A 16,946-nucleotide genomic window follows, 5' to 3' on the forward strand; every position below is an offset into this window, starting at 1 on the left:
TCCATCAAAGATAACCATGCTCTCTATATCGGATGTACAACTCGAGCAAATCAATGCTCCTCTATCAAGAACCCTGGCGCTTCCCAAAGGAACTACTGACCATAACAAGTTCCTTACCTATTAGCTTCATACCACGAGGACAATGCATGCATCCTTAAGGGCATAAACCTAAGGAAAACAAGATTTGCACCCACAATCAGACTAATCCTTAAATTCTCCACGACCATGGAGGACTCTAACAGATCCTTTAGAAATGCAACGAGAAACTTCCTAACCATGAGCACATTGACGATATCACATTTTCCTTCTCTTATGCAAAAATAAAACCAAAAAAAAAATCTAGCATACTTGAACCGCAGGTTCCTCTGACCCAGTGCGTTGAAACCATAAAATCGGACCAGCCGATGATGCTCCAAAAAGAATACCCAGTTCTCCCTACTTAGGGTTCAAACCATCATCAACTGATGTCTACAACATCAAAAACTTAGACTGGATCAACCGGATACATACAAAGCTTGACTCTTAGAATGCATAACACAACACAAGATGATACTTTGAATAATAATCAACCAACCATTAGGAAAATCCAAATATCATAAGGAGACCACATAAACTTTCCCAGCATCGCGACCTTAATCTTAGCAAAATCGATCAGAATACCATTGCATTGAATAGGCACATTATGAAATGAACTTCGCGCAGCCAAAACTTGCATTTGAAGAGTTTATCCACAACCTTATCCCTTTTTAAAGCTTCCAACATCCTTATAGATACTCTAATGATAGTTATGGAAAACCAAACATAACAATAAAATTCTCTCATATGTCGATTGTACCTCGACATGTACTAGCTCTTTCCTCCTCCTCTGGACTTCTAGTCTAGCCTTTGGAATCAATTTTTTGATCTCCAACGGAGACACCCAATCTCCTCAAAATCGGGTCGAAATCTTGACACGTGGCATAATCTACACTCTGGCCACCGAACGGAAGAATAATCAATCTCGAATGTCTTTATGTAGAAAGATGGAAATTATTTATTTCATAACATTCCTTATCCCTCTTCTGGTAGAACCCGATGCAGGAAACATCATCCCTTTGTCCATTCTATTGACAGGCACACCTCCGATCTCTTCTCCCTCGAATACATGAGGCTAGAACAATATAATCCCATCGTAGAAAACAACATCCCAAACCTTCATTGACCACCCAGCCTCAGCTGCAAATCTCGAGACGATCACCACCATCGCTTCCTACTTAAGTCCTGCGACTTAAACTATCGCTATTTCAAACAAGTTCTTCCATACTTTGGGATCAACTAACTTGTATTGGTCTGTACCAATATGGCCTAAACTTCCTTGGCCAGTTAGGAACAAACAAGCACTAGATTCGTTCTTTTCTGTAGCAACCATCACCGAAAGACTGGCAACAATGGAGATAACTACAATCAATTCTAGTGTTATACCACACTATGTAATTTCCACCAATTCCTTAGAAACCTTTTCAACTCCTCTTGATCCCCATACAAATCCTATGTTTTCAGTAGTATGAGCCCATACTACCTTCCACACCTATCCGTACGTGTCCTTAGAATTGTCTCAAAGTTCCTAAGTCACTACACAGTACCACTACCAACCGTTATAATCACATATACCCGCACCCAAACGAGTATATACCACTAATCTTCTTAGATTGTCCTTCTAGGATCTCTCTTATGCAAGTGCCAACACTAGTACATTCTAACATTCTTCCTAGGTCTCTAGGAATTCCCACATCACCTTGATATCAACTACAAAACAAACTTCTATCAATGCCAACTAACTATCTTATGAATACAATTACATGCAACAAGGATTAAACAATCCTTTGAATGAGAGATCATGCATTACAAGGGTTGGACTCGGAAAAGAGTTACCCAAATGGGCTAAATCAAACAATCTAAAACTATTCATTTTTTGTGGAATGCAACTTAACATATTTGTTTAATAGTTAACTAACATCAATATAGGTATCACATAACACAAAGCAAGCAACATTCGAGTAGCAAAACCAACAGGAATTAAGGCATCATAAAAATCAAGCTATCCTAACATGCAATTATTGAAGATCCTTAGCCTATACACTATCATGCATCTATTACAGTTTACATATCACGCACAAAAGGCATGTCACCTAAACAGGCACTCTAGCATGCAATCCTAAGCAGAGCCTTTGGTTACTTCTAGCATGCAATTCATACTATATGATCACTATCACATCAAACATGTATGGATATTTTGGGAATCACTTACTAGAACTCTAATTAACTATACACATCATAACTTTTTTTTAATTATTCTTTTCAAAATACTTGTGAAAATTCTTAGATCCTTAGTTTAAGTTTGGAATCACACAAATGTTCATCCAAATACCTCGGACCAGGGCTCTGATACCAGCTTGTAACGTCCCAAATTCTATAATAAAATTTTCATTTTTAAAATATAACAAACACCCATTTTTTTAAAGTCACATCCAAATCAAATCAATTATCATAAGCCATAATTCAAAATTAGAGTTATAAGGAAGACAATGCGGAATCTCAAATCATAAAACTATTGATGTGTATTTGTATAGTACTTCCTTTACAATCCTATATGAAACTGAAAAAACATTTAATCCACAATTGTAAGCACAAAGCTCAGTGAGTTCCCCAAAATATCACATACAACACAACACAATAAGTATATATGGTTATCAGTAACCCCTGGACTATCAGCAGTCCTAAGGACTATCAACAACTCAAAATATCACAGACAACACAACAATATAAAAAACTATGGGTTATCAGCAACCCTTGGACTATTAGCAGTCCTATGGGCTCACAGTAGCCTTATAGGTTATCAACAACACTGTAGGTTATCGGCAACCCTACAAACTATTTGCAGTCATGGAGTTGTTAGCAACTCTGATATACATATAACAACAATCAACAAATAATACCCAACTGGTCTCACATGCACATACTATGATATAAGTAATATAGTGAGAAGACTCAGATAAATGAAGTGTTGAAATCTACTACTTAAAGTCCCACAAAATCAGCTACACGAACCTCCTAAACAAATCACAAGCTAAGGTTCAGACTGTATCTCAACACCTCTCCAAGTTTGACCAAAAGTCAAATTGGTAAAAAAAAAGTCAATGATCAATGATCAAAGTCAACAGTCAAAAAGTCAAATCAACTGCCACCAAATCGTGCCTCATGACAAAACAGCTGCAAGACTCCCGACCGACACGTCGTGGTGACCAAGCCACCACATCGTGACACCTATTTTGGCCAACTTAGTGGATTAAGATCTTAATCCATAAATCCACTCATCTAAACTTTCCATAAGGCTTTCTTACATCCAAATAAAACATAAAAACTCCATGATTTATTGACATGCATGTCCAATACGTGTCCTTCCCAAAACTAGGTAAAAAAAAAAGGGTAAAAATCCCATGCATGAATTTAAAACTACTTGAGAGTCCATATCTAAAATATATAATATTCTAAGGACCTTAGAGAGTAATAAAGTTACAAACTTTATTCCCAATTTTCACCCAAAACTCATCAATATGGACTAAAACTCATAATACTTCAAGATCTAAAGACAAGATACCAAAAAACAAGGAACTTTGTGACTTACGAAGGTCCAAAAGATAGATGAAAGTTGAGATATTCAATTTCCAAGTTTCAAGGATCAATCTTGCAAATAACACCCTTCTAAAAATACCAAAAAAGGGAGGTTATGGTTTCTCTGAAGAGGATCTAGATATGATGAGGCTAAGAAAAGCCCTAAAAACATAGGCCCATCCATTAAATATGTTAAACACCCTAAAATTCATGGGCTTGGGCTGCACAGTGGCCACCTTGTGGTAACTTGCTTTCCACATGGTGGTGACTCCTATCTCATGGCAACTTGCTTGCCACCTCGTGAAGACTCCCACCTCCTGCAACCTGGTTGCCACCTTGTGGTGACAATTTTCACCTAATTCCATTCCAACTTCAAACAATCATAACTTCTTCATTTCAACTCTGTTTTCAGTTATCTTTATATGAATGTGAAGGTATTAACAAGCCCCACACTTATATCTACTTACATTTGACTTAATGGATATCAAACTTAACCGAAAAGCCCGAATATCACTTTTCCATTCTACCCTTTAGCTCTAAAACACAATTCAACAGTTGAAATCACTTGGCCCATAATATTTAACATCCAATAAGGTCTAAACTTTATTCCCTTGAAACTCAAGGCCTCTACTCTATCAAATTAAGGACCGCTATCCCAAAATTAGAAGCATTCCAAAACTAGGTGTTATAACCCTACCCTAGTCCCACCTCTATCTCTCTCTTTAGATGATATTTATTTGTTTTAGACCACCTTGACTCCACTTGTTTCTCTTTTTCACATCACTACCTACCGGAGCCGAATCTGGAAAGTCAAATCCTATTAACTAAAGGATTTTGGTGAAAATCATGAACTTAAATACATCAGATGTTGTACATGTTATGAAATCTAGCGCTGCTAGATGCAAAAAGTATGATAGGAATTGAAAGAGATTAAAAATTCTTGAATTAGGGAAAAAAGAGTAGATGGGTTGATTTCATTTTTCCTTTTTATAATCAGTTTCTCGAATTAGGGTATATTTGTAGTTTTGAAAGAGAAATAGTCAATCGATTTACCTGAGATGAGAAATTCAAGAATGGTTCGATTTCAAATGATGATATCAGGTTTTCTTTAGTAACCATATTAGGAAACAGAGTGGTTAAATACTATAATCTTGATTTTCCTCCATAAATCTATGCACTTTATAGAAAGATTCATGTTTTACGCTTGAAACCAAGTCCATCAAGCATAAGCACGGTTCTTGAAACCAAGTCCTACCTGAGAGGGTAACCTGAAATCAGATTTAGAGGAAGCTGTTAAGGTTTAAAGTGTAATTCATACAAGTAAGAATAGACAAGTTCATACTTGGTGGTGTACTTGCGCTCCATTAATCCAGGAAAATAGATTTCATGATATGATTCAAGCTCCAACCTTTCTTCTTCACCCCCACAAAAATCGCATAAAGAATAAGCCACTTTGTATCTTCAAACCTCAAGTGTAAACCTAAATATAGAAAATCTTTTTTTAATTATTCCCTTTGAATTTGCAAATGACTTTTAAGCTCTCTGCCTCAAAGCCACTGCCTTCTCCTGGCGGCGATGGTATTGGGGATTTTGCTATAACCAATGTTTGAGATCTTGGATGTTGTTAAAGAGATTTATTAGTAACAGAAAAATGCGAAACAATTACCAAATTAAAACCCTAGATTTTGGGATGCTTTTGTTACGGGAGGAGAGAGAGAGAGAGAGAGAGAGAGAGAGAGGATAATTCTTTTTGTTTTATTTAATTTTGTAATAAAAAAATCGAAAAAAGAACATAAAAATTGAAAAATCGTCATTCAAAAAAATTCAAAACAAATTAGATCAAACTCATAGCAAAATGAAACTTTTGGATCATCGGTTTTGTCCAAACCTTTTTAGACCAAAATAAAACTTTTTAAACGAGAGCATTTTTGCGGTTTTATAAAAGATACATGTTTTCCGAAATTTGGATTTTTGTATTATATTGTACCAAAAAGTGAAAATTGAAATTTGCTTCAACTACCATGTTTTCATACCTTTCGATTCATGAAACCTTTAAAATTATTTCATTGCTAACAAAATGTCACTTTCCTTGCCCATTATATATATATATATATATATATATATATATATATATATATATATATATATATATATATATATATATATATATATATATATGGAAAAGATGAAATGAGAACACCTAAAATGTTGAGAACGCGAGAACAAGCATATTCATTTGTGATTTCTTGTATTCATTTGTGGAGAAACAATAAATTTTTACGCACAATCAACATGAATATGATTTTTCTCTTCAATTAAAATTAAATGCGTGAAAATTTATCATTTCTCTATAAATGAATACATTGAATCTCAAATGAATATATATATATTCAATAAGAAACCATTTTATAGAATGAAGCTAAGGAAACAATCTTGACTATTATAAAGAAAATGACTACACGCCAAAAAAAATACCAGATCATAGCAAAAAACTTATTTTTTTCGTTTTAAAAATTTTACTATTTTTGATCGGGAAAAAAAAAGAACGAATACGCTAAAATTCATATTTTTTTATCATCTTTCTATAAACATCTATATTGATATACAAAAAATGAACCATTTTTTTAACAAAAAATTCACTTCATTTTGTTAGTTCTTTTTTTTTTTTTTAAACGTATTTAGGCTTATTTTTTATCAAAAAATAAAATAAAACTATAAAAATTCATAATTTTTGTCCTCTTTAAAAAGAAAAAGTAATATTGATATAAAAATATTAGGTTTTTCTTTTTTTTTTTACTTTGCTAGTTAGATTCACACTATCAACAGATTCACATTGTGAATCTTCACTATATATATATATATATATATATATATAATTTTATTATTAACATTTATAATGTGAATCTGAATTACTATTTCAACACTTTGATTGTTCACAAATTGATTTTATGAAATTTACATATAAATTGAAGTATGTTTCCTTCTAATTTTATAATGTTTTAACGTTTTGATTAATTGGTTTTGTAAAATTCACATGTGAATTGATTCACACTATGAATATGACCTTTATATAATTCAATTTTCAAGATTCACAATGTGAATCTGACTTACTATTAGTCATACAATGAAGCTAAACTCTATTTTTTTCACCATTCATAACATGAATATGAGCTAAAAAAAATTTAAAAAAATGTTTTTTATACATCAACATGTATATCTAGTTAAACAATACACAAAACTATGATTTTTGATATATGTATTTTGTTTTTCTGACAAAAAATAAACCAAGCTATTTAAAAAACAACAAAACGAAGTGATATTTTTTAAAGGTAGTTGTAACATCCAGTTTTCCAGGTATATTATTTTAATAGTTTAAGTTGAGAATTGTGGATGGACTCGACGAGTTAGCGCCTCAATTCGTCGTGTAGGGTCGCAGCTGATGACTAGGATTAATGAGTGGGCTCGACGAGCCGAATCGCCGACTCGACGGGTCAGCGCTGGATACAGAAACCCTAATTTTCTCGGGCATGGGCCTATTTAAAGACACTTACAGCCTCCTTGACACCCACATCAGTGTCATTCGTCCCTTGAGAGAAACCCTAGAGTCATTTGTGAGCAAGAAAGGGAAAGAGGCTAATTTGAGGTCATTTCTTTGAGAAGAAGATCAAGGGTGTTGCAAGGATCTCAGAGGAGAGTTTGTAGATCAGTTTCATCTTCATTTCAAGTTTCAGATTTAATATAAGCTCTTGCCTTCCTTGTGATTGATTAGATTTCCTTTGGTTGTAAAGTTAGGGCTTGTATCGCCATTTTGATGGGGTTTTGGGTACATCCAAACCCTTTTTGAGTTATTCTATATATCTGGACCTTGTGAGGTCTGGAGAACCAGAAAGTAGAAAGCCATAACTGAGTAACCTTGGAGCTTTGAAGCTATGAAACTTTAATGGAGTCATAATGGTATATAGAGCAATATACACCATGCATGAACCCCAAGTTCAGACCTTTACGTGACTTTTGGATGCTAGAAGGCCAGATCTATGAGCTAGAGTTCCCGATCTGAACTCAGGAGACCATATGAGTGAAGCAATTGAGACGACTCGTCGAGTCTATGAGATGACTCGACGAGTCAGATTGGGTTCGACCTAGTACCATGGACCCAAAGATAACTCGTCGAGTTGGGGATCAACTCGATGAGCTGAGTGAATCCCGATGAGAATAGTGAGAAATACGTTTGTACCCAACGAGTCACGTGGGTGACGAGTCAGGTCAACCTGATCTGTTGACTTCATGTGTGGGTCAGTTAGGAACTTTTTGGGAAATCTGGAGGGGTAGAAGGGTCTTTTACCCATCCCAAGGGTTAGAGAATGAGCAAAAAGGGCTATAGTTGGAAAGAGTAAAAATGTGTTATTAGTTGAGATGTTCGTTTAATTTCTTAGGTGAAGGCTAGTCAGATTGTCAAGTGTGTATCTATTTCCTACTAGTCACGAGGTGAGTCTTCTCACTATACATACCTTGAGTGGTAACCTATGTGTGACCGGATGGTCTTATGTGTATACTTTGTGTTTAAGATATCATGTTAATTGTATTGAGATATTATATTATTTGTTGTGATGTTTATGCTATGTTTATTTGTGTATTGACTAGAGGGATCAGAGGATCCAACCTGAGTTATGGGACCGGAGGGTCCTACTGAGACACATTGACTAGAGGGTCTTATTGAGTTACAGCCTCAAGTGGCTAATGAGCTGTGTGTGGTATTTTAGGGAACTCACTAAGCATTTATGCTTACCATGTTATGTGTTATGTGTTTCAGGTACTTCCGAGAACCGCGGAAAGGCACCGACATAATTGTACACCTGCATCGAGAAGGAGTGGTGACATGGGATTTTGAATAAATGTTTTGAAAATTTTGTGGATAATTTTTAGTTGAGATTTTTGGAAAAATGTGATATGTGTTTTACATTAACTTAAAAATGAAATTTTGGTTGGAAAAATTTACGTTGTTACAGTAGTTTTGTAAAGTTCGCAAATGAATTTATTCACAACATTAATCTAATATATATATATATATATATATATATATATATATATATATATATATATATATATATATATATATATATAATTTAGTTTTCATCATTCACAATGTGAATGTAACTTACTATTAATTGTACTATGAATCTAATATATATATATATATATATATATATATATATATATATATATATATATATATATATATATATATATATATATATATATATATATATATCGGTTTTCAGCATTCACAACGTGAATCTAAGCTAAATTTTGATTTTTGAAATCCATATAAATGTCTATATAAAGAGTACTACAAATACGAATATATATATATATATATATATATATATATATATATATATATATATATTACTTTTTCGATAAAAATAAGCCTAAATATTTAAAAAAACTATTAAAATGACGTGGATTTTTTGTTGAAAGTTTTTTTTGTATTTCAATATGGATGTCTTCGCGAAGAGGATACAAAATTATAATATCAGTATATTTGTTTTTTTTTTCGATAAAAAATAGTCATAAAAGTAAAATCAAAATAAAAAAAGAAATGGATTTTTATTATGATCCGACACATGCAAGTCCACCCTAAGTGATGAAAATCAATAGATGAGATTGATTCATTGGTTCCATTGTTTGAAATCGTCTGTTGTTGGAATTTTGTTTATAACTTGCATATATATATATATATATATATATATATATATATATATATATATATATATATATATATATATATATATATATATAGGGTAAAGTGAATATACCTAACAACCTTATATAAGCTTAGGTACCTAACCTCATCAAACAACGTTATTTTGCATTAAATTTTTATTGCAATCATCCAAGGTTCTTAAACTTCATCCCTAAACTTGATTTACTTCAAAAAAAAATTGGAAATTCATGATTATATTTCTCCTATATCCTTTCGTTTGTAGTGGTAGGATATGAAGCCCATCAGGTAGTATTCGATAGAAAGACATGATGTAAAAGAAAGATATTGGTGAAAGTACAAAGATTTTGGAAATAATCAAGTTATGGGGTTGAAGTTTAAGAACCTTAGGCAATTACAATGTAAATATGATACAAACCGATGTAATATTATAGAGTTAGGTACCTAAGCTTATATAAGGTTGTTAGGTATATTCATTTTACCCTATATATATATATATATATATATATATATATATATATATATATATATATATATATATATATATATATATATATATATATATATATATAAAAGAAATTTTTGGCCCTTAAAACATAACCCTTGCGACTGTCCGGATTACCCATTAGGTTATCCCCAATGGGGATTCTATGAAGAGTTTAATGGGATAAAAAGTAGTGATGTGACACTCAATAGAGTAAAAATGCAATGTAGCTTGAGTTTATTGAATGGGGAGTTCAATCCCCATTGAACCGTGTAATGCTTTTTTTTTTTTTTTTTCAATTTAATATAACAATTTCTAGTGAAAATAACACTTTTTTTTTCAACAAACATATTATATATTATTATTTTTTTTTATTTATCTTTATTTTATTTTATCTTCAATAATTTAGTTTATTAAGTTACTTTATATTTTTTATTCTAAAGAATAAAAAAATATATAAATCATAAAAATATTTTAAAAAGATAACATCTTATTTAATGTATTATTCGTAACTTTTAATTTTTAAATTAATATTTTATAATTGTAATTTTGAATTTCTAATTAATGTAATATTTTAGTTTTATTTATAAAAAATAAAATGATGATGTGGCAATCCATTGAACTTTTAATAGTTTAATGGAGTGTAGAGTTTAATGTGTTAAATGGTATGGTTAGTGGAATACTGATGTGGCAATCCATTGAACTCTTAAGAGTTCAATGCATTGGAGATGACCGGGCCTAGAGAGAAGAATTGGTGAGATCACAATCAATCAATCATCACACATATCAGTTTTTTCATTTATCTCATCCCTTCTTATTCCTTTTGTCCTTATTTATCTCGATCTTCTCTTGCAAAGACATAACTATGGCTCATCTGATGATGCATGTACTTAGATCTACTGTTACTCATGAGCTTCTTGATCAGATTTCCTCAAAGTATGATCTCATCGAGGAAAATTGTGTCGTTATTCGTAGGTCTACGATGGTTAATTATTGATCGTCCTCCTGTGGGTAATATTTGTTTTTACCTTTATTATTTTGAGGTCGGTCTTCGCGTTCCCTATGCTCCATTTTCTAGAAGTATTGTTGAGGTATATCATATTCAAACTTATCAGTTGAAATCTAATTCTATCTTAAAAATTGTCTGCTTTGAGTTACTGTGTCATGTTGCACTTGTTGTTCCTATTGTCGATTTGTTTCAATATTTCTTTTTTATATGTAGTAATGGTGCATGGTATAATTTTTTCTTGAGGGGGCTTAGTTTTATCGATGGTCTTCCTAAGCCCAAATCGTAATGTTTCCATCGTCATGGTACCATTATTAACTAAAAACCTAATAGGATTCCCGATTTGTCACAAGATATAGATAAGATATCTCGTTTGAATGTTATGATGAAGAAATGCCCATAGGTTGTGCTGGGGCAAGTCGGTATGAGCATGTATTGGTTGTGCATGGGTGCAGTACCTTTGTTGTTCGTTCGATGACCAGGTACCTATTTGCTTTATTATTGGTCCTTTGTTTATCTATGTTAATTATCTTTGGGTTTATTTGTTGTAGATTGAGCCTGGTTACCTTTTATCTTACTTGACTTTGTTGAGGGCAAGATTTCAGCTCGTGACCTTGGGTTTGGCGACTTTGACTTGCCTTTATATGATGATAGTATGAATGATAGTGGGAGTGAGGGTATTAACTCGAGAAATGATGAAGTAATGGTATCGCAAATTAAAGCCCATGATTCTTATGACGATGACGTTGGTGAGCAAACTCCAAATGCTTCTTCTACTCCTATTTTGGTTTCTGAGGATGGTGATGAGGTTGGAAACAAAGAAGTGTCTTTAATTTATCGTAAGATATATAGAGGTTTGATTGCTTTTGTTGCTTTTGTTGTCGTTTTGTCTGTTGGAGAATGTAGTAGTGGTGGGAGGTTGTAAAAAGATATTAGTCTTTGGATCGAGGTTCTTTTTGGTTATTCTCCAATAGTCTAGGTGTTGATTAGCCCTCAGCCTATATTGAGCAGTTGAAAACAAGTTGCCCTACTCGAGATGCTAATGTTCCTAATCCTTTAGGAATATAGGCGAGACGAGTCATTGTTGCAACCGAAGGTGCCTATTTCTTTCTCTGAGAATTCCGCTTCTCCTGGTACTCGGTTAGATGTTGGGCGAGGACTAAGGAGCATACACGGGATATGTTCAAAATTAAGCTTGTTGAGCATATGATGTTACGTCACGAAGTTATTTCATGGCTGCATGAGAATGAAACATTTCATCGAGAAAACTGTGCCCTACGAGACGAATTTAATAGGGTATCGGATCTTGTCAAGTCGTATGTTTCTTTTTCAGGGGGGGTTTCTCGTAATGTGCAAGTTTTTCGCGATCAGTATGTGAATCTAATTGGGAAGGTTGCTGAGTTAGAGAAACTTTCTTCGGGTGTCGGGATGGTTCTGAAGATTAATTTGGAAAAAAGTGAAGAGTGAGTTGGTGGTGTTATAGGGTGATAAGGTTGTTCTATAGAGAGCAAGTTAGTAGGGTGTCGGAACTTGTAGGAGGAGCTTTATGTGTTAAAGGGTGCAATTGCATCTCTTGAGTTGGAAAATATTGGTTTGTTTGATAAGATTGCTATGTTGGAACAGGGTGTTCGAAATATGAAAATTGACTTGAATGATTCTATTTTGAAGAATGCCAATTTATAGGCGAATGTGGTTAGACCGAAGGGCCGTGTTCGTCAGTTAAATGAAGATATGGAATGGGTTTTATCTAGTAGCATAGCAAAAATGGTGGATAAACTTTTTACATACTCCTCTGTTTATGAACCTAACTAGGATTTGCAAACTATTTGTGTTGATTATGGCAGGAAAAAGGGTTGTGAAATGATGAAAGTGGAGCATGGTCTAAGGTTACTGCTGCTGACATACCACTTTACGATCCTACTCGTTTTTGGAAGATAGAGGAGGCATTTTTCGCCATGTTTTGTGGTAACTATCATTCCAAATTGGGTTTTTTGTTGAGTATTGTGGAGCAGTTAGGAGATACAGTGTCTAATTTTGGCGATGGTAGAGCATCTGCTAGTGGTGGAAGTGGGGTGAGGTTTAAGTGTTAATTTGATCCTTTTTCTTTTGTGGCATTATGTGTATGCTAGAATATTTTTGCTATGTGTTGGTGTAGTTTACTTGACTGCTTGTAATCTTATTTGGTCGTGTCTTTAGCTTCTCTTTTGTAATGAATGCTACTTGTTTTTGTGATATATTATTGTTTCTGCGGTAGTACTATTGTTATCTTTGTGAAGTTTTTCATGTTGGGAACTGTTATCGTTATGGAAATTTATGACTTCATCCTAACAAACTCTCCTTCCTATTGTTCCATCTGACTGGATAAGTCAAACTGACCACATAACTTAGGGAAGTGATTCGTACACAACAATTTTTTACCATACACAACAATTTATGCATTATAGAGTTGTACAATACAACACTTTAAAGCACAAAGTGTTGTGTGCGGAGAAAAAGTGTTGTGTACAAATCAGTACCCCATAACTTACCCACGTTATAATCAGTTAACCGCACTGTAAGTGAAAAATAAATATACTCTTAGGTTAAGTGAGTATCCAGATTTCGTAGTATGGTATTTTGCCATTATATGGATGTAGTCGGCTGTCTGAGATACATGTTAAGAATAAGTGTACTCTTTAGTTAAGCAGGTATCCTTGGTAGAAATATGATATATGGCCATTATATGAGTGTAGAGCTACATATTAAGAATAAGTGTATTCTTTGGCTAAGCAGGTAGCCTTAGTCGAAATATGACATTTGACCACTATATGATTGTAGTCGGTTGAGTGAGCTACATGTTAAGAATAAGTATATTCTTTGTCTAAGCAGGTAGCCTTGATCGAAATATGATATTTGACCCTTATATGAGTGTAGTCGGCTGACTAAGCTACACATTAAGAATAAGTGTATTCTTTAGCTAAGCAGGTATGGTTGTAGTATAATATTTGACCATTATATGAGTGTAGTTGGCTGATCGCACTACATAATAAGAATAAGTGCATTCTTTGGCTAAGCATGTAGCCTTGGTCGAAATATGATATATGACCATTATAAGATTGTTGTCAGTTGACCAAGCTACATGTTAAGAATAACTGTATTCTTTGGCTAAGCGGGTAGCCGCGATCGAAATATAATATTTGACCATTGTATGAGTGTAGTCAGCTGACCGAGCTACATATTAATAATAAGTGTATTATTTGTGATTAGTCAAATTCTCCATTCATCTATTTTATTTATTCATAATTAGAAGTCTTGGTTTCCATCATTCTTCCTACATACATGCTCTTTGTAGGTTAGTTTTCTTGCTTCCCCTGGTTGTTCCTGGTGATGTTGAATGAGTTATCTTCTTATTCTTTCTTTTTCTTCTCTGTCATCTTGATCTAGGATCTCATTATTTCCGTTCTTCCCGTTCGTTTCTATATAATTCCCTACTATAACAATTCGGTTGCTTTTCACTTCCTTTTTACACCTTCGCTACGGGCCTTGGTTGTTTGAGTTTTACTGCCTTTGTATACTTTTATTAAGATTTTCATTATTGGCCTTTGATTTCGTTGTGACATTCTTTGCCATCCTTTGTACGATTTTTCCTTATCTTTACTTCCAAATTTTCTTGGCATTGTCTTACTCAGTGAATTGGGGTACTTCTTTGGTGCGTATCCCCACAACCTAACCTTGCTTTTCATTGCTTTCTAGTCCCTCAGTGGTAGTTGGTGTAATGTTGATTATCCATTTAAATTTTTTCACAATCACAGATGTGTCACTCTTCATGAGATTTCACGTCGCTCTTTGGTGGGATGTCAAGTCCACCAAGAAAATTACACCCTTTGTTTGCAAATAAAACGTAATATAATGGTAAAAAGGGGTATCGATCCTCGGGGAAATGGTTGTATTCAATCACCAATGCAATCTAAAAGAACTATTGTAAATAAACTAACTAACTACAATTAAACTAAAAGGGGGGTGTTATGATTGCTTGAAAACTAAAAGACTTGAATAACTAAAAACTTGCAATTAAGTAAGAAAGTGAGATGCTCAAATATTGAAGAGAATTGGTAAACCAAGGCAATTCAATACAATGAACATTTGTGTTTTTATCATTAGGATTTAACATGAAGCTTATCATTCATCCCAAATTGGTTACAGCAATCATGAAGCATGATATGTCAAGATTTCTCATAGGTAGTATGGAGGTTGAGGAAGCCCACAACACACCTTCTTAATCAAAATCAAAGATCTAATTGAAGCAATTGAACCCAAGAAGTTGATTAACCTTAAGAATGAAGAAATCCCCAATTCCTAGAGGATGTCAATGCTTACATATCCATAAAGGAGTTATGATTCATAAACTAGAGATGATTTCTACCATCATAAAGCTCTTACTCTAAGTAAATTCAATTATTCAGTGCTAAACCAAAGAAATAAACCAACAATTGCTTATTAAAGTACCAACCTCATGATCAAAGCACTAAACAAGCATATAAATTATGAACTAGAATCATAGACATGAGATAAATGATAAATAAGCATAAATCCTTCAAAACCCCACAAACATTCAGAGGTTTTAGCCAAGGACTACCAAAATAGAGAGTTTAGCCACTTATGGCAATAGAAAAACAATCACAAAAGTCTGAGTGCATAAAGAAACTACCAATATCTTGGAAAGATGAAAAGAAATGAGTCTTCAAGCTCCAAAATTGCCTCCTATAGGTCTCCAATGGTGAAAAATCGAGAATGTGGCTGATAGATCTGATCCCCAAGGTTATGGTGTGCCAAATGACCAAACTGCCCAAACTAGGCAGTTGTGCGGGTACCCGCCCGACGGAGATTCCACTCGCACAAGTGTTGTTGTAATGCTATTGGCTCCTCATTCCTCCACTCCACCATTCCACTACCAAAGATTCCTTTGGTCCCCTCCATATCCATGTGATTCAAACCAACCAATCATCATTTAGCTACCAAAATGCATGCTCCAAGCACAAAATAAAAGTCCAAGGTCCATCTTCACAAGCCCACTTCATCCAAGCCTTTAGCTTTTTTAAGCCCAATTCTTCTTTGGTGGATCCGCCAAGCCCAATAATGCATCGGAAATCTCACTAAGCCTAACTCCAATCAATCCGCAACCGCAATAAGCTCCAAAATCCTGCAAATTTTCTTAGGCAAAATAAAAAGTCCTCGATACGGTCCATGATAATGAAAATAAAGAATATATAATGCAAAAACTAATTAAAAAGAGCTAAAAATCTAAAACAAACTAATAAAAATAAGGAAATAAAATAAGCTATCACTCTTTTTGCCAACAATTGTAGTGCTTGTGCCAAACACTTGTTTTCATCGAAGTTGCTAATGTTATACGTCGGGTTCTTGGTATGATTGTTTTAGCCAATGTAATTTTTCTCTTTCATTACTGGTATTCTTTTTTCTTTCAGAGCACTAAGAGCATTGAGGTTGTTGTTGACATTGTTTCTATTTTGAGTTTGTTCTGACTTCCCTAATCTCCTTTTAGTTGGTATTGCACGCACTCTCATCATTGTGTGGAACTTGACCACACTGTGGATTGTTGACGATATGGATTTAAAGTTATACATTTTTGTCCTCCTATAATTTATGTCGTGTGGTGATGATGTGTTTATGACAACAAAGTGTATGAGCATGGTGTTATTTTTGTCGTTATTTTGATCAATTAGGGTTAGTGGTAGCATGATAGTGCCTTCTGGCCACACATTATGACCGACAAAGTTGATCTGGTGGTTCGACTTTTTTTGCACACACCCTTGTAGTTCTTTGTAAAAATGCTTATACATGACATTACTGGAGCTCCTACTGTCCACATAGATGTCATTAACGTATTTATTACCCATGAACCGTCCAATTATAATTAATTCATCTTATTTATGATTGTTGTGGTTATAGTGCCACTCATCAAACGTGAATGTGTAGTCTCCTCAGTTGCCATTTGATTCCAGTTGGTCGGCCCATCTTAACATGAATATTTCGTTTTTTCTTGAGTTTTTCAATTTTGGTTTGGCGTGTTCTAGGCTCTCCAA

Source organism: Lactuca saligna, chromosome 7 (genome assembly GCF_052625555.1).
Source record: "Lactuca saligna cultivar CGN05327 chromosome 7, ASM5262555v1, whole genome shotgun sequence".
Taxonomy (NCBI): Eukaryota; Viridiplantae; Streptophyta; class Magnoliopsida; order Asterales; family Asteraceae; genus Lactuca; species Lactuca saligna.